This window comes from Rhinoderma darwinii, chromosome 10 (genome assembly GCF_050947455.1).
Source record: "Rhinoderma darwinii isolate aRhiDar2 chromosome 10, aRhiDar2.hap1, whole genome shotgun sequence".
NCBI classification, from domain to species: Eukaryota; Metazoa; Chordata; class Amphibia; order Anura; family Rhinodermatidae; genus Rhinoderma; species Rhinoderma darwinii.
Genome location: NC_134696.1, coordinates 7,159,297 through 7,178,779, shown reverse-complemented (window position 1 = coordinate 7,178,779; position 19,483 = coordinate 7,159,297). Strand labels below are relative to the sequence as shown.

At 43.3% G+C, this 19,483-nt stretch overlaps 1 protein-coding gene across 5 annotated transcripts in view; it reads left to right on the top strand.

The window, feature by feature from the left end:
* Positions 1-7,716: 7,716 nt before the first annotated feature.
* GRAMD1B (GRAM domain containing 1B) overlaps positions 7,717-19,483 on the top strand; it is a 207,864-nt gene continuing 196,097 nt past the window's right edge. For 4 of the 5 annotated variants that reach the window (XM_075839275.1, XM_075839271.1, XM_075839273.1 and 1 more), the window contains exons 1-2: positions 7,718-7,784; positions 8,229-8,314. The gene's annotated coding sequence lies outside the window, so the exon portion shown is untranslated. Of the gene's footprint in view, positions 7,785-8,228; positions 8,315-19,483 lie in introns of all 5 variants that reach the window. The other variant, XM_075839276.1, reaches the window with a different exon arrangement.

The window sequence follows — 19,483 nt, the reverse complement described above, 5'->3', positions numbered from 1 at the left end:
CCAGTGTACACATGTGTTGTAGGTATTAATAATACATGGAAGGCTGGTAGAAATTATTGGACCAGTAGCTCCCAGATAAGTGTAAAAAGCATGTGATTTTCCTTCTTCAGCCGTGGAGATTTCGTATTAAAAATAACTTATGTTGTATAATATGCGTCCACCTCTGTCATAAATGAATTAAGAACACATCTTCTCCTCTCACCAAAAACACCCTGGAGATATTTTCCTTCTACCTCTCGAATGATAAAAAAAAAGGTAAATTGAGACTCAGTCACTGCTCCAATTCCTACTGGAACTCAGGGGGTGTTTTCTTCCGCTTCTTTGGTTTTGACATTAATAACAGCGCTGGCTGTGTTTTATCCAAACTCCGGCAATGGCTGCTTTTCATCCAAACTCAATGCAAAGTGGCAGGTGTCAGCAGTGAAAATCTCCAGCACACACACAATGCTATGACAACAGCTCAAGCATCAAACCTGGAAACAGCTTGTCTGGAAAATAGTCACAGAAAGCAGCCTGAGACCGAGTGCAACTAGAACGTCCGTCTGACGACAAGCCTATTCCTTTCACTAACTATGGGAGAAAGACAAGATGCTGGGACTCTGCACTGAATCATAATAAGCAGCCTTAGTATAGCAGTGGAAATCAATTTGTTATGGCGGTACAGATATAGCAGAGCTAAGCTTGTCAGTGCAGTAGAGTTGAGTTTGTCACTTAACCCAACTCATAAGGATATCAATGGTGTAGCTTTAGGCTGCAGCACACCTGGTCTTTCGGGTCTGAGGTACTATAAACAGAGAGTGGTCATGTGTCATGGTCTATCATAAGAAGTGAGATATTAACTTTAGGCCTTATTCACACGAGCGTGTCCGATTTGCATCCACAAAAAAAAACGGCCCGTTTTTAATGCATATGACTATCCGTGTTGCATGTGGTTTCCGTGTGTCATCCACTTTTTTTCCTCTGTAAGCACTTCCTGGCTTCACTTTTCCTTTTTATTTTTTTGCTTTTTTTAAAGGCGGATATCACACAGATGTCTTCCGGATGTGTCAATATCCCCACTGAGTTGCATGGGTCCGTGTGCTGTCCGTTGTTAAAATGGACAGCACACTGACGGGAAAAACTCCGTCATGAGCTGGGAAATCTGATGCGTTACTACCTCTAGATGAAGCTTACCTGCTACTTATTTTCCTCAGTGCCTATCACAGTGGCGTTGCTGTTACATTAAATATATAGACTGTATGGACACTGAGGTAGGTGCTGAGGAATACAAGGCACTTTCAGGAATTCGGCGTCAAAATGGCTGCACTGTGTAGGGATGAGATACCCTTTCATTTTAGTTCAAGTCCTCGCCCCTCTTTGTATCTTTATGTAAATATTATTGCAGGCCCAATAAAATATGTCTAACAAGATCCTAGAAGCAGCACAGGCGGGGAGACGCTGCACAGAAGTAGACTCTGCTGTAAATCTTTCTAGGTCGCCTACATCATCTGCCTGATGTTGACTGGTCCATGTCCATCTACTGTTAGAGGCAGAGAACAGAAACATTTCATTACCCCTTGTCTGATGTGTTCGTGTTTGTTCTGTTGTGTGATACATACTGGTAAAATAAATCTGACTCTGCCGCTAAGAGAGGACACTGGTGGGGACATCTGGCGCCATTGATCTCTTAATTGGAAAACCGTTAACTTTCACACTGACAAATGGCCACGTCAACTGAGCTTCAAACACGATTCACATCGATTGTATCCTGTCCCGACTGAAGCTTTCCATATGCAAAAGATATGTGTATTAACCGTCATCGCGCTTTCATTTCCATGTGTCTTTCATGGCCGTCCCCAACATCATTCCCTATAATATTGGCCGCTTCTTGACATGTGACAAATTGTCATTTGTATCTCCGAGGGCAGACAGCATAGCATTTCTTTCATTAAATCGCTCCATCTAGAATCCGAGGCATCGCTATACGTTCTGCCCAAGAACAAATAAACTTATTTAATATAAGACTAATGACATCTGATTGGTGACAGCGAGCGCTTATTTCGGTATCAGGGAGGTTTTCCATATAAAACTAATATCTCAGAGTTGTGACTTTACCGTGACGGGAAGTTCATTGAGTGTGTAAATATATTCCATATATCGCTTGTCAGATTTATTGTGGAGTGCAGCGCTCTTGTGGGACTGCTATAGATGCTCCGCCACAATAAAATTGACCTAAAAGCATATAAAACAGGTTGAAATCTCCGCTCTGCTGGTGTGACCTTGGCCTTGTGACTTCATCACTGGGCGCCTGGGGCTTTTCATTTCGAGCGTAATCTGTTTTCGTTGGGTAAGAAGTTGCTGTGTCTGCATAAATCTACGTGGTTACTTACAAATCTTTAATTCTCCACTGCAAAATGTAATGCAAGCGTGACGCGTTCTCTGTAATCCTGCGGTTCTGCGCTTTATCTCCAGTCCTATCATTGCTGGAAGCACATGTCTTATATTATCAGCTGCTGTCAGTGCTTACTCCGTGTGCTCATTCTATATTTTGTGTTAACCTCCGCTGCCTCCCAATCAGGATGTTTTCTTTGATTAACTTATGGGCTTGTCCACACGTAGCGGAATTGCAGACAGAAAAAAAAAACCAGCAGAATACAGTAGCAGCAAAGTGGATGAGATTGAAAAAAAATCTCATTCTCACGCCGCGTAAATACTGAGCGGAAAAAACGCTCAGAAATGGACCTGCGTTGCGGAATTTTATTTGTCAATTGTATTTGCGTAATCACTGCATATTTGTTGCGTCTTTTTGCCATTGAATTCAATGGGGAGGTAAAACCCGCAACAAATAGCAGTTGTTGCGTTTTTTTGCGGTAGGCTCGCAGCGATTCCGCCGCAAAAAACGCAACTCTGAATAAAAAAAAACACTATAATTACCTAGGAGTTTGTGTTTCTTCCTCCAAGCCGGTTAATGCAGCAGTTTTCTGCGTGCTTTTTCGCAGCGTATCTGCCCCGTGTGAACACGGCCTATAAGCTGTAACCACATAAATATCTTTTATATCACTTTCAAGTGCTAAAAGTACAGACAACACTGTCAATTCAGACTTATCATAAAATGAATCTTCACTTTAGGGGCAACCTTTATATAAGACAATTGCATAACTAACCATTACCTAACAATCTTATTTTTACTAGGGAGCGATCTGGTAATAAACCTCCAGGGCTGTTTGTAAGATCAGATTCCGCATAGGTTGTCAGTACAATATCCCCACAGGCTATTTCTCTTAGGGCGGAAGGCGCAAAAGGCACTTAACAGCTCCGTGTGTCAGCCCCGTATGGTGCTTTTCTGTTTACATTCAGAGTTTGACTGCTGTTGCGCGAATCACGCTCGTCCCACGGAAGTGCTTCCGTGTGGCATGCGTGATTTTCACGCACCCATTGACTTCAATAGGTGCGTGATGCGCGAACAACACACAAATATAGGACATGTCGTGAGTTTTTCGCATTGGACACACGCTGCACAAAAATCACGGACTGTCTGCACTGACCCATAGACTAACATAGGTCCGTGCGACGCGCGTGAAAATCACGCGCGTTGCACGGACGTATTACACGTTCGTCTAAACAAGCCCTAATGCTGTTGGAAATGACAGAAGCCTAGAGGTGATTATAGCCGACAATGACACGTGTTCTGCTGTCAGAATGAGGAGGTAAAAAGTTCCCATAACCCTACATCTTATTTCTGGATCGATCCCTCATGTAAACTCTGACAATATTATATTAGGGAATTGCTAGTCATGTATTGCCCTGATATACTATTTAAAGTGGCTGAAAAGATGAGATGTGTTCACACAGAGTTTTTTGGCAAGCAGAAAAAATCTGCCTCAAAATTCACGATTTTGAGGCAGATTTTGAAATGCAAGCGTTTTTTGATGCTTTTTTATCTCGTTTTTTTTTTTGCCTTTTTTGACACTTCTTTTTAGACATTTTTTGTCAATTAAGTGACTGCATAAATCGTGGTCCAATTTTTTTAAATCAAAAACGTGCTCCAAATGAACGTCCCGTTTTTTTCTGCCTCCAATTGATTTCATTGGAGGTTTAGAGGCGGAAAGTGCTTCAAGATATTTCCACAAGCGGTCAAAAGCCACCTGGGAAAAAAACGTCTCAACCTCCCCCCTAATTCTAAATTATTTGAATGATCGATCCCTTCTTACATTTATGTATAGTCTGCTTGACAACAATACCCATGAGTCCATGAAAAAATAAAAACGTGCTGCAGAAGAGTGCAGAACCGGGGGGGAAATTCGCGAACATGCCGAGAACATACAAACTCCATGTAGATGTTGCGATGTAAGGCAACTTTGTTAAAGGGTAACTTAACGTTCAACAAACTTCTGATGTCATAGTGACATGTCAGAAGTTTTGATCGGTGGAAGTCTGAGCACTGAGACCCACACTAATCGCTAAAACGAAGCGGCAAAAGCGCTCGGCTGACCGCTGAGCCGCTTAATTTCTGAGAAAGCCGATGTAGCGGCGTAAGGACTGCTAGACTTTCTATTGAGTCCGTGCAACGCTACATCGGCTTTCCGAGAAAAGCCGAACAGAAACTAAGCAGCTAAGCTTATGTTTCTGTTGTGCACCGGACCCGTAGTTTTGCATGTGACTGCACATAGTGATCTAATAAGATCAGTATGTGCTGTGTAAATGAATGGAGAGAAGTGTATGACGCTGATTGGTCACTGATTGGTCAGCGTCATACACTTCTCTCCACAACGCCCACTTGCTCAAAAAGTAAAACACGCCCAGTTGGTCATTAAGAAACTCAGCATAAAGCTAAAATAAGTCATAACTCCGTCAAAAATGATCGTTTTTCTAAATAAAAAACACTGCTGTAATCTACATTACAGCGCCGATCACATTATGTAGGAGAAGGGGCACTTATAATGTGGTAAATGACAGTGCCTCTTTAAAGGGGTTTTCCACTACCAGACAACTGATGACCTATCCACCGGATAAGTCATCAGTGTATGATCGGTACGGGTCCGACACCCGGACCCCGCACCGATCAGCTGCTCCGGTCACAGAATAGCGGCCAAGCTGCAATTCGGCCGCTATGCAATGTACAGAGCCAACTGCTTCCGGCTCCGTACATCGGACCCGCACCGATGATATACTGATTACCTATCCGGTGGATAGGTCATCACTTGTCCTTCTGTCGAGGATGTCATTGACCTCTACATGAAGCTGATATCTGACCCTATTGTTTATACCTGCCTGTAAACTAAGAATCACAAGTGTGCAATTACCCTGGTCCTGATCATTTACTGTGACTCCAGGTTCTGTGGACTGCAGTCTGGTTTATAGCTGGTAAATATTTGCTCTTATCTTAGGCTGTGTTTACATCACGTTTTGAGTCTGCATTTGGCATATACATTCAATGAACACGCTAAAAATGTAAACATACTATGCCATTTTATGCTTCCCTTTCACCTATTAATGTCTATGGATACGATGAGGAATACGTTGTCATACCTTTTTGTTCATATTCAAGCGTATATGCTTTGCAGAGAGCCAAAACGTGATGTGAACAGGACCTTACACCTGTAATGATACGTCTTCTGCTGTTCCCTCTCTACTGTCTATGTCAACTGGTCAGTCACCACAGTGTGGGTCATGAATAAACCCAATGCTGTAGAACAGTTTTTTCCCTAACCGGGCACCACAGTGAGACATCTAACCTAACACAGACGCCCAATCTTCTCCTCATGTATATAAAACAAAAGCTCGGAGGGCTCCTTGTTTGTTGTATTTAAAAATAATACAGGCAATATTCCATTACTTACACATTAACTCTGACTTACTTGTTAAATTCTAGACAGAGAGCATTAATCTTGGATTTTTACAGTATGCAAACACATTTTAGGGTGATGTCCTTGCTCTGAGTGAATAGGATGTATTAACTTAGAGGTGCAAACACTGGCCCACATTTACTAAGCAGTGTAAACTGCATCAAATTTTTTTTGCTAATTTGCGCAACATTTTTGGAAAGTGATGAGAAAACACACACACATGTATATATATATATATATATATATATATATATATATATATACATATACATATACATATACATACACACACACACACACACACACACACATATATATAAATATATACACACACGCACACACAGGGTGATTCAAAAAGGATGGTACAAAATTATAGCCTCAGTATTCATAACAGAGAGAACATAAGACAAATTTATTAACATGAAAAGACACACTACCTATCCAAGTTTTATCTATACACTAAAAAGGTTCAATGGGATTTCTATTGGTGACATGGCAGATGTCTAGGTGGTAGTCCAGTTCTGTCCAGTCGTGTGCCAGCATATCCCGGATATAGACTCCACTCTTTCAGTGATCCATTGTCTTAAGGGCTCATTTACACGAGCGTGTTATACGTCTGTGTGATTTTCACGCGTGTCGTACGCACCTATATTAGTTTATGGGGCCGTGCAGACAGGTGCGTGATTTTCACGCAGCGTATGTCCGCTGCGTGAAACGCACGAGATGTCCTATATTTGTGCACTGTTCGCGCATCACGCACCCATTGAAGTCAATGGGTGCGTGAAAACCACGCATGTCACACTGAAGCACTTCCGTGGGAAGCGCGTGATTCGCGCAACAGCACTGTAAAGGATGAATGAAAACAGAAAAGCACCACGTGTTTTTCTGTTTACAAACATCCAAACGGAGTGTCATAATGATGGCGGCTGCGCGAATATCACGCAGCCACGCATCATACGCTGATGACACACGGAGCTGTTAAGTGCCTTTTGCGCACGCAAAACGCCGCGTTTTTTGTGTATTCAAAATGCACACGCTCGTGTAAACCCGGCCTAAGTCGTTGAGATCCTGTGGCGGGGGGGGGGGGGGGGCAGATACACTGAGTCTTTGATGTAGCCCCACAGAAAGTAGTCGAGGGTGTTAGATCTGTTGATCGTGGAGGCCAGTGCAACATTGGTGAATTGTTGTTTACGGCGCAGCAGATCCAACATTCCGGTAGAGTTTCATTCAGGTATCAGCGAACATCCAAATGGAAATGTGGAGGTGCACCATCCTGCTGAGCTGACTACGTTTGGCAGATCTTCCTCTATCTGTGGCATAAGCCATTCCTGTAACATGTGCAGGTAGGAGCGGCCAGTGACAGTATCCCCTGCAAAAAAGAAGGAACCGTAGACTTTGCGCCTGCTCATGGCACAGAACACGTTTACTTTGGTTTTTCTGTGCCCCACATAATAACGTTGTGGCGATTGACCTTCCCACTGAGGTGAAAGGTAGCCTCATTGCTGAACACCAGCCTGTCAGCGAATTCGTTCTCTTTGCATTGACCCTGCAAGTCAATGCAAAAGTTACGGTGTTTTGGTTTGTCGCCTGAAGAAGATTTAATCTGGATGGTGTACAAGGCAAACATTTTCTTAAGATACGCCATACTGTGGTTTGTAGCGCCTGTAGTTCCTTACTAGTCAGCCTGGTAGACTTTCTAGGACTATGTTCATACACGGCTTGAATTCTGTTCACGGTCTCTTCTAGAGTCTTTGGGCATCCCGAACCTTTCCCATGACATAAACACACAGTGGTTTCGAATTGCTTCACCCAACGCAAAATGCTGTTTCTATGCGGCGCACATTTACCAAATTTATTCTGAAAGCTTCGTTGTACTGTCGTTACAGACCTCGTACTTGGAAATTCCAACACGCCAAAAGCGTTTTCTTGCTTAGATGTCGCCATCTTATGTCACACTATGTAAGCACTTTTCAAATTTGGCTCTTGAAAATTAAAGTAGAGAAGTTATCGCTACAGAATAGGAGGGGTCAGTCTATTATGAATGGTGGATCCTGTATTATTTATATAAAGGTGTTACCTGTCAGTGTAATCCTGCCTGTGATGATAATGACTGCTGGGAGGGGATCCCTACAGAACCAGAAGGGTTAGTCTATTGTGAGGATCAGTGGCCAGAGTAAAAACTACAAGATTTTAGAATTATTTTGTAATTTAGATAACGACAGAAAAAAAAAAAAATCACCCGAAAATATGTTAAACATAAAAACTTGATTTAAACAATGTCATTTTCTGATGACACATTCCCTTTAAGTCATTCATATAAATGTCTCCTTTACATGTTTTCCCCAACTCTGATATTTGTAAACTTAGCATTATCTATGAATTCCTGTCCATTGTTTTTTATAGACCGAACCAGAGAACCAAAAGAATTCTACCAAGAAGTAAACATACAGAATACATGTGCTGGGAAAAGCTTGCAACAACGCAGACAGGTTGGTTAAAGATTATTGATACTAGTTCACTATTTTTGACATCTTTTTTCATCAAACTTTTAGGGTCTATACACCCGTCATAGACACTACAAAAAAACGCGATTTGACCTCAACATGTGAATGGACCCTTAATTTATTACTTAAAACATAGGAGTAGAGATCAGCGATCATTAGTAAAAAAAAATGGCCTCGTGTGCCGTCCTACCCCAGGATGGGGGGTGGGGTGGGTTGTGGTATTTGTGAATTACGTAGAAGGGGGTACCCATTTTTTCTCTTCTCTGTACACTACTATTAATATCTAGATGAATAGTGCTATATATTGTATCGTATTGTATTGTTTTGCCATGTTTATTACTCACAAGAATCAGTCCTGCAGAAATGTCTTTCAGCAGATTGATGTATGATTATTAATGCGTATATGGGTAAATAAGACTGGACTCTCCTAGAGTTACTGCTTTCTGCAGATGAATCCTGACTTAAGGAAATGATTATTGACTGATGGCCCAGTGCACCACAGGTTAATAAATGTGTCAGACACAAGACTAATCACTCAGAGGCGAGACGGATGACCACAAAGTAAAATACTCAAACATATTATTCATGAGTACCAGTCAGGCAGCTAAGGAGTCATAGACTGTAATGATGATATACTGTAACCCATTCCTGCCTGCACCTGACTAACAGCAGTAATCAACACCTTTAAACCGTAAAAACTACGCAGAGTATCCGACCTGGAACCCACAGTACATTCCGTCCGAAAACCGCACCACATCGTGCTGACAGCAGCGGTAAAAACCACTCATACTTACGTAGGCCGTTGTTGTGGCGACGCGTCCCTCTTGTGCAGTCTGGTTAAGCCTCCCTGGATGACGCTGCAGAACATGTGACCGCGGCAGCCTGTGATTGGCTGCAGCGGTCACATGGGATGCAACGTCATCCCGGGAGGCCGGTCCGCAGGAAGAAGGAGGGCGTTCTGAGTAAGTATGATGTATATTTTTCCGTAGTTTGCGATTTTTGCGGCGTAATCGCTGCAAATACACCGCAAAAGTTGCAACACTTTCTGTTGCAGGTTTTACATCCCATTGAATTCAATGGGGAGAACCCGCAACGGAAAATCAACAAAAACGCAGCATAAATTGACATGCTGTTGAATTAAATTCCACACCGCAGGTCAATTTATTAACGTTTATGCTGCGTGGTTTTATTCCACAGCGTGGGCATGAGATTTTCGGAATCTCATCCACTTTGCCACTACTGTAAATGCTGCAGAATTTCCGCACAGGATTCCGTTGTGGAAATTCTGCAGCGTTTACGCTACATGGGAACCTGGTCTTATAGTAGAATCTGGCTCAGACAGTAGTATAGTCCTGATGACACACAAAAGTTTTTTGCGGTCCAATGGACCGTAACAGACCCTTGGTTTTGCAGACCGCAAAAGCGATGCGGTCGTGTGCATGAGGCCTTAGGTGTACTCTTCTAACCTAAACTGGTCCCCTGCAATGGCTCTTCTATCTATCATATTGGTTTCACTTTCTTCATTGAAGAAAGGGCTCAAATTTTTTTCTACAAGCCGCTCGCTTGGTAATTTCATGTTATTGGAAAACTACTCAGACTCCGACATTCACAGAATAGCTGGATACCTTTTCAGACATCTATTGGAATGAGAAGCTCGTTGCTCAGGATCAGGATGGGGTCGACTAATTCTTAACAGTTTGGAGCCCTTGGATTATGTTCACAGGATCTAACAAGTTACCCGCTTTGCTCAACAGCCTGTAACTGCGTAGGCACACAAAAAGGACTGTCCCCCCCCCCCCCTAATAGATGTGACTGTCATATTATTGCAAGACTGACATGTTTTGGACTTTGTTTAATAACAATTATTGAACCATAATGTAGTTATCTGCCTCTTGGTCACATTCAATATAATACAGTGGGGTATCAGTATCTCTGGGTAATGCTCCCCATATAATACAGTGGGGTGTCAGTATCTCTGGGTAATGCTCCCCATATAATACAGTGGGGTATCAGTATCTCTGGGTAATGCTCCCCATATAATACAGTGGGGTGTCAGTATCTCTGGGTAATGCTCCCCATATAATACAGTGGGGTGTCAGTATCTCTGGGTAACGCTCCCCATATAATACAGTGGGGTATCAGTATCTCTGGGTAACGCTCCCCATATAATACAGTGGGGTATCAGTATCTCTGGGTAACGCTCCCCATATAATACAGTGGGGTATCAGTATCTCTGGGTAATGCTCCCCATATAATACAGTGGGGTGTCAGTATCTCTGGGTAATGCTCCCCATATAATACAGTGGGGTATCAGTATCTCTGGGTAATGCTCCCCATATAATACAGTGGGGTATCAGTATCTCTGGGTAATGCTCCCCATATAATACAGTGGGGTGTCAGTATCTCTGGGTAATGCTCCCCATATAATACAGTGGGGTATCAGTATCTCTGGGTAATGCTCCCCATATAATACAGTGGGGTGTCAGTATCTCTGGGTAATGCTCCCCATATAATACAGTGGGGTATCAGTATCTCTGGGTAACGCTCCCCATATAATACAGTGGGGTATCAGTATCTCTGGGTAATGCTCCTCATATAATACAGTGGGGTATCAGTATCTCTGGGTAATGCTCCTCATATAATACAGTGGGGTATCAGTATCGCTGGGTAATGCTCCCCATATAATACAGTGGGGTATCAGTATCTCTGGGTAATGCTCCCCATATAATACAGTGGGGTATCAGTATCTCTGGGTAACACTCCCCATATAATACAGAGGATTATCAGTATCTCTGGGTAATGCTCCTCATATAATACAGTGGGGTCAGTATCTCTGGGTAATGCTCCCCATATAATACAGTGGGGTGTCAGTATCTCTGGGTAATGCTCCCCATATAATACAGTGGGGTGTCAGTATCTCTGGGTAATGCTCCCCATATAATACAGTGGGGTGTCAGTATCTCTGGGTAATGCTCCCCATATAATACAGTGGGGTATCAGTATCTCTGGGTAATGCTCCCCATATAATACAGTGGGGTATCAGTATCTCTGGGTAATGCTCCCCATATAATACAGTGGGGTGTCAGTATCTCTGGGTAATGCTCCCCATATAATACAGTGGGGTATCAGTATCTCTGGGTAATGCTCCCCATATAATACAGTGGGGTATCAGTATCTCTGGGTAACACTCCCCATATAATACAGAGGATTATCAGTATCTCTGGGTAATGCTCCTCATATAATACAGTGGGGTCAGTATCTCTGGGTAATGCTCCCCATATAATACAGTGGGGTATCAGTATCTCTGGGTAACACTCCCCATATAATACAGAGGATTATCAGTATCTCTGGGTAATGCTCCTCATATAATACAGAGGGGTGTCAGCATCTCTGGGTAATGCTCCCCATATAATACAGTGGGGTGTCAGTATCTCTGGGTAATGCTCCCCATATAATACAGTGGGGTATCAGTATCTCTGGGTAATGCTCCTCATATAATACAGTGGGGTGTCAGTATCTCTGGGTAAAGCTCCTCATATAATACGGAGGATTATCATTATCTCTGGGTAATGCTCCTCATATAATACAGAGGGGTGTCAGCATCTCTGGGTAATGCTCCCCATATAATACAGTGGGGTGTCAGTATCTCTGGGTAATGCTCCCCATATAATACAGTGGGGTATCAGTATCTCTGGGTAATGCTCCTCATATAATACAGTGGGGTATCAGTATCTCTGGGTAATGCTCCTCATATAATACAGTGGGGTATCAGTATCTCTGGGTAACGCTCCCCATATAATACAGAGGGGTGTCAGTATCTCTGGGTAACGCTCCCCATATAATACAGTGGGGTGTCAGTATCTCTGGGTAATGCTCCCCATATAATACAGTGGGGTGTCTATCTCTGGGTAATGCTCCCCATATAATACAGAGGGGTGTCAGTATCTCTGGGTAATGCTCCCCATATAATACAGTGGGGTGTCAGTATCCCTGGGTAATGCTTCCCATATAATACAGAGGGGTGTCAGTATCTCTGGGTAATGCTCCCATATAATACAGTGGGGTCAGTATCTCTGGGTAATGCTCCCATATAATACAGAGGGGTATCAGTATCTCTGGGTAATGCTCCCCATATAATACAGAGGGGTGTCAGTATCTCTGGGTAACGCTCCCCATATAATACAGAGGGGTGTCAGTATCTCTGGGTAACGCTCCCCATATAATACAGAGGGGTGTCAGTATCTCTGGGTAACGCTCCCCATATAATACAGTGGGGTGTCAGTATCTCTGGGTAATGCTCCCCATATAATACAGAGGGGTGTCAGTATCCCTGAGTAATGCTCCCCATATAATACAGTGGGGTATCAGTATCTCTGGGTAACGCTCCCCATATAATACAGTGGGGTGTCAGTATCTCTGGGTAACGCTCCCCATATAATACAGAGGATTATCAGTATCTCTGGGTAACACTCCCCATATAATACAGTGGGGTGTCAGTATCCCTGGGTAATTCTCCCCATATAATACAGTGGGGTGTCAGTATCCCTGGGTAACGCTCCTCATAAAATACAGTGGGGTATCAGTATCTCTGGGTAATTCTCCCCATATAATACAGTGGGGTGTCTATCTCTGGGTAATGCTCCCCATATAATACAGTGGGGTCAGTATCTCTGGGTAACGCTCCCCATATAATACAGTGGGGTATCAGTATCTCTGGGTAATTCTCCCCATATAATACAGTGGGGTCAGTATCTCTGGGTAATGCTCCCCATATAATACAGTGGGGTATCAGTATCTCTGGGTAATGCTCCCCATATAATACAGTGGGGTCAGTATCTCTGGGTAATGCTCCCCATATAATACAGTGGGGTCAGTATCTATGGGTAATGCTCCCCATATAATACAGTGGGGTCAGTATCTCTGGGTAATGCTCCCCATATAATACAGTGGGGTCAGTATCCCTGGGTAATGCTCCCCATATAATACAGTGGGGTGTCAGTATCCCTGGGTAACGCTCCTCATAAAATACAGTGGGGTATCAGTATCTCTGGGTAATTCTCCCCATATAATACAGTGGGGTATCAGTATCTCTGGGTAATGCTCCCCATATAATACAGTGGGGTCAGTATCTCTGGGTAATGCTCCCCATATAATACAGTGGGGTCAGTATCTATGGGTAATGCTCCCCATATAATACAGTGGGGTCAGTATCTCTGGGTAATGCTCCCCATATAATACAGTGGGGTCAGTATCCCTGGGTAATGCTCCCCATATAATACAGTGGGGTGTCAGTATCCCTGGGTAACGCTCCTCATAAAATACAGTGGGGTATCAGTATCTCTGGGTAATTCTCCCCATATAATACAGTGGGGTGTCTATCTCTGGGTAATGCTCCCCATATAATACAGTGGGGTCAGTATCTCTGGGTAATGCTCCCCATATAATACAGTGGTGTCAGTATCTCTGGGTAATTCTCCCCATATAATACAGTGGGGTCAGTATCTCTGGGTAACGCTCCCCATATAATACAGTGGGGTATCAGTATCTCTGGGTAATTCTCCCCATATAATACAGTGGGGTCAGTATCTCTGGGTAATGCTCCCCATATAATACAGTGGGGTCAGTATCTCTGGGTAATGCTCCCCATATAATACAGTGGGGTCAGTATCTCTGGGTAATGCTCCCATATAATACAGTGGGGTCAGTATCTCTGGGTAATGCTCCCATATAATACAGTGGGGTCAGTATCTCTGGGTAATGCTCCCCATATAATACAGTGGGGTCAGTATCTCTGGGTAATGCTCCCCATATAATACAGTGGGGTCAGTATCTCTGGGTAATGCTCCCATATAATACAGTGGGGTCAGTATCTCTGGGTAATGCTCCCCATATAATACAGTGGGGTCAGTATCTCTGGGTAATGCTCCCATATAATACAGTGGTGTCAGTATCCCTGGGTAATGCTCCCATATAATACAGTGGTGTCAGTATCCCTGGGTAATGCTCCCCATATAATACAGTGGTGTCAGTATCTCTGGGTAACGCTCACCATATAATACAGAGGGGTGTCAGTATCTCTGGGTAATTCTCCCCATATAATACGGAGGATTATCAGTATCTCTGGGTAATTCTCCCCATATAATACAGTGGGGTCAGTATCTCTGGGTAACGCTCCCCATATAATACAGTGGGGTATCAGTATCTCTGGGTAATTCTCCCCATATAATACAGTGGGGTCAGTATCTCTGGGTAATGCTCCCCATATAATACAGTGGGGTCAGTATCTCTGGGTAATGCTCCCCATATAATACAGTGGGGTCAGTATCTCTGGGTAATGCTCCCCATATAATACAGTGGGGGGTCAGTATCTCTGGGTAATGCTCCCATATAATACAGTGGTGTCAGTATCCCTGGGTAATGCTCCCCATATAATACAGTGGGGTATCAGTATCTCTGGGTAACACTCCCCATATAATACAGAGGATTATCAGTATCTCTGGGTAATGCTCCTCATATAATACAGAGGGGTGTCAGCATCTCTGGGTAATGCTCCCCATATAATACAGTGGGGTATCAGTATCTCTGGGTAATGCTCCCCATATAATACAGAGGGGTGTCAGTATCTCTGGGTAACGCTCACCATATAATACAGTGGGGTATCAGTATCTCTGGGTAACGCTCCCCATATAATACAGTGGGGTATCAGTATCTCTGGGTAACGCTCCCCATATAATACAGTGGGGTATCAGTATCTCTGGGTAATGCTCCCCATGTAATACAGTGGGGTCAGTATCTCTGGGTAATGCTCCCCATATAATACAGTGGGGTCAGTATCTCTGGGTAATGCTCCCCATATAATACAGTGGGTTGTCAGTATCTCTGGGTAACGCTCCCCATATAATACAGTGGGGTATCAGTATCTCTGGGTAATGCTCCCCATATAATACAGTGGGGTCAGTATCTCTGGGTAATGCTCCCCATATAATACAGTGGGGTCAGTATCTCTGGGTAATGCTCCCCATATAATACAGTGGGGTCAGTATCTCTGGGTAATGCTCCCCATATAATACAGTGGGTTGTCAGTATCTCTGGGTAACGCTCCCCATATAATACAGTGGGGTATCAGTATCTCTGGGTAATGCTCCCCATATAATACAGTGGGGTCAGTATCTCTGGGTAATGCTCCCCATATAATACAGTGGGGTCAGTATCTCTGGGTAATGCTCCCCATATAATACAGTGGGGTCAGTATCTCTGGGTAATGCTCCCATATAATACAGTGGTGTCAGTATCCCTGGGTAATGCTCCCCATATAATACAGTGGGGTCAGTATCTCTGGGTAATGCTCCCATATAATACAGTGGTGTCAGTATCCCTGGGTAACGCTCACCATATAATACAGTGGGGTCAGTATCTCTGGGTAATGCTCCCATATAATACAGTGGTGTCAGTATCCCTGGGTAACGCTCACCATATAATACAGTGGGGTGTCAGTATCTCTGGGTAATTCTCCCCATATAATACAGTGGGGTCAGTATCTCTGGGTAACGCTCCCCATATAATACAGTGGGGTATCAGTATCTCTGGGTAACGCTCCCCATATAATACAGTGGGGTATCAGTATCTCTGGGTAATGCTCCCCATATAATACAGTGGGGTCAGTATCTCTGGGTAATGCTCCCCATATAATACAGTGGGGTGTCAGTATCTCTGGGTAACGCTCCCCATATAATACAGTGGGGTATCAGTATCTCTGGGTAATGCTCCCCATATAATACAGTGGGGTCAGTATCTGGGTAATGCTCCCCATATAATACAGTGGGGTATCAGTATCTCTGGGTAATGCTCCCCATATAATACAGTGGGGTCAGTATCTCTGGGTAATGCTCCCCATATAATACAGTGGGGTGTCAGTATCTCTGGGTAACGCTCCCCATATAATACAGTGGGGTCAGTATCTCTGGGTAATGCTCCCCATATAATACAGTGGGGTCAGTATCTCTGGGTAATGCTCCCCATATAATACAGTGGGGTGTCAGTATCTCTGGGTAACGCTCCCCATATAATACAGTGGGGTATCAGTATCTCTGGGTAATTCTCCCCATATAATACAGTGGGGTCAGTATCTCTGGGTAATGCTCCCCATATACACACTGTGTATTTGAAGCGTTTTTCAATGGGAAAGCGTGCCGTTAGTGCATATGCCGGTTTTGTTTAACGCGCTTTTAGAAAACGCAACGCGTAAAAAAGAAGCGTCAGGTCAGCTCTTTGGTACGGAAATCGCGGCAAAAACACGCCTATTTCAAATAGTCAATGGGAGTCCTAGTTAAGTTCACAAAATGTGTAAAAAAAAAAAAAGCAAAAACACCTGTATTTTAAAAAGCGCTTTACAAAAGCGGTTTTAACACTCGGCAGCTATTTTGCCTTTTCATGTATAATACAGTGATGTGTCTGTGTCTTGGGTGATAAAAAGGTACCAGTTTTCCTGGAGGATTATAATGCTGTCAGGAGCCTGTGTCTTTAAATTAGGATACCCAACATATAATACAGTTAGAAGACCCCCCCCCATATAATGCAGTATAACCAGACCGTAAGTCACATGCAGTTTGTCAGTACTTTCAGGAACAGGTGTAAATAAAATGTTCTCCAATACTCATCTGTTAATTGTGTGAATGTTACAAGCGCGCAGATTGTGTAATTTCCTGTGCTGGTTTCTGTTCCGCCTCAGGGGAATAATTTATAATACTAACACACATGTCTGCTGCACACAATGGTATGTTCAAAGACACGAACATAAGGCCTGCATGTAATATACTGTCTGATATCAGGATGAAAAATGCAATACATCTAAAACAGCTAAAACCCCTATAAAAGATCATTAAAATGTAAAACAACACATTGTGGAGTGGATACAAATGCATCACAAACCTGACAGGAAATTACAGAAGAAAATTAATGGGATCTTTGCAAGATTTTCTGCGTATGACTGGCCTCATGCAGGGCCGATTCTAGCTTTTCTGCTGCCTGATGTGAAAATTGAAATGGCACCCCCCAGATTGACATCCCCCTGACTGTTCGACATTTCTACCAGCCTGCTCCATTGCCTTGTACTCCCCTGGCATGCGCGGTGCAGCGATGAAGCCGGGCAGAGTACACCTCGCTTAACGGTGCGCGCTCATGGATTACAAGGCAATGGCGCATCCAAGAAAGTTGGAGTAGACTGGTAGTGATGTAGAACAGCCAGGGGGAAGCATGGAAAGGTGGGTTTGGAGTTAGGACTGCGTGACTCTATAGGATAGCGGCACCGACCCATGACTCTTTATAGCGTAATTAGCATATAGCGTTCACTATTTTAAAAGTTGATTTTATTGTATCTGAAACAAATATACACTGGAATTTTTGGAAATATTGTAAGGTCATGTATTACGGAATGGTAGCAGTTTAAGGGTTTAAAACTACCTGACAGGTTCCCAATAAAATATTCAATGAATTGCAACAATGCCATCTGCTCTGCAATTTTGTATTATAAATATATCCTATATAATTACAGCACCAGAACCAAGCTTAGTACATATATACATCAACTTAACCAAGCTCAGTACATATATACAGCACCAGAACAAAGCTCATTACAATTATACAGCATCAGAACCTAGCTCAGTATATATATATATATATATACAGCACCAGAACAAAGCTCATTACAATTATACAGCATCAGAACCTAGCTCAGTACATATATACAGCACCAGAACAAATCTCATACATATATATAGTACCAGAACCAAGCTCAGTACATATATACAGCACCCGAACAAAGCTCATACATATATATAGTACCAGAACCAAGCTCAGTACATATATACAGCATCAGAACAAATCTCAGTACATATATACAGCACCAGAACAAAGCTCAATACATACATACAGCAACAGAACCAAGCTCAGTGTAATGACGGGGGTAGGGATACGGACAAGTGAGCCCTAATCTACCCTCCACTCTGTCCCAGCCTACTTGCAACGACCCGCCCTAGGCGACGGGGTACAACTGGGCGGCGGTCCCTACGCTCAGTAAGTGCACGAGACAAACAGACAAGGGAACACAAGCAAAGGGAAAGGGGCAGTTGCCCACGGCAACACCGTGAGCAACAAGAGTGGTGAACGAGCCGAGTCAAACCAGGAGTGCACGAGGTACCAAACGCAGAGCAGGAGAGTAGTCAGTAAGCCAGGGTCAGAATGGAGCAGGATCAAATAGTCAGAAGCTGTAGCTGGGCCAGGAAACCACACGAGAAGAATCACAAGCAAAGGAGGAACAGGAAAGGCAGGTATAAATAGACAGAGGGTGGGAGCTAGCTCCGTCTGGCCAGGCTGCGATAGGCTCTCCCACTCCTAAGCCTGCCATCCTGAGTGGTGGAAGATGGAGTCAGTCTCAGAGACATAGACTCAGGTGCAGACTGATTACCTATGGGAGTATACACAGAAGTTGTGCCTGGCAGATCCTTTACACTCAGTACATATATACAGCACCAGAACAAATCTCATACATATATATAGTACCAGAACCAAGCTCAGTACATATATACAGCACCAGAACAAATCTCATACATATATATAGTACCAGAACCAAGCTCAGTACATATATACAGCACCAGAACAAAGCTCATACATATATATAGTACCAGAACCAAGCTCAGTACATATATACAGCATCAGAACAAATCTCAGTACATATATACAGCACCAGAACCAAGCTCAATACATACATACAGCAACAGAACCAAGCTCAGTACATATATACAGCACCAGAACAAAGCTCAGTACATATATACAGCACCAGAACTAGGCTCAGTAGAAATACAAAGTCAGGTTAGCAGCTTCCAGTAGGACCTGAACAATGGTAATGATAAACTGGGAGTTGCTTACATCCCAAAAAATAGTACCCTCCATCACCTGTACAGATCATACAATAATAATTAGGCTTCGTTCACACCTGCATCGGGGTTCTGTTCATGGGTTTCCGTTGCTAATAATTTCGTTTTTCTCCATTCCGCAAGGTTTCCGTTTTTTTGTGGAATCAATAGAGTGTTCGACTGTATCCACCTGTAATCTATCACATCTAACGTAGATGTGATCTATTACAGGTGGATCCTGCGT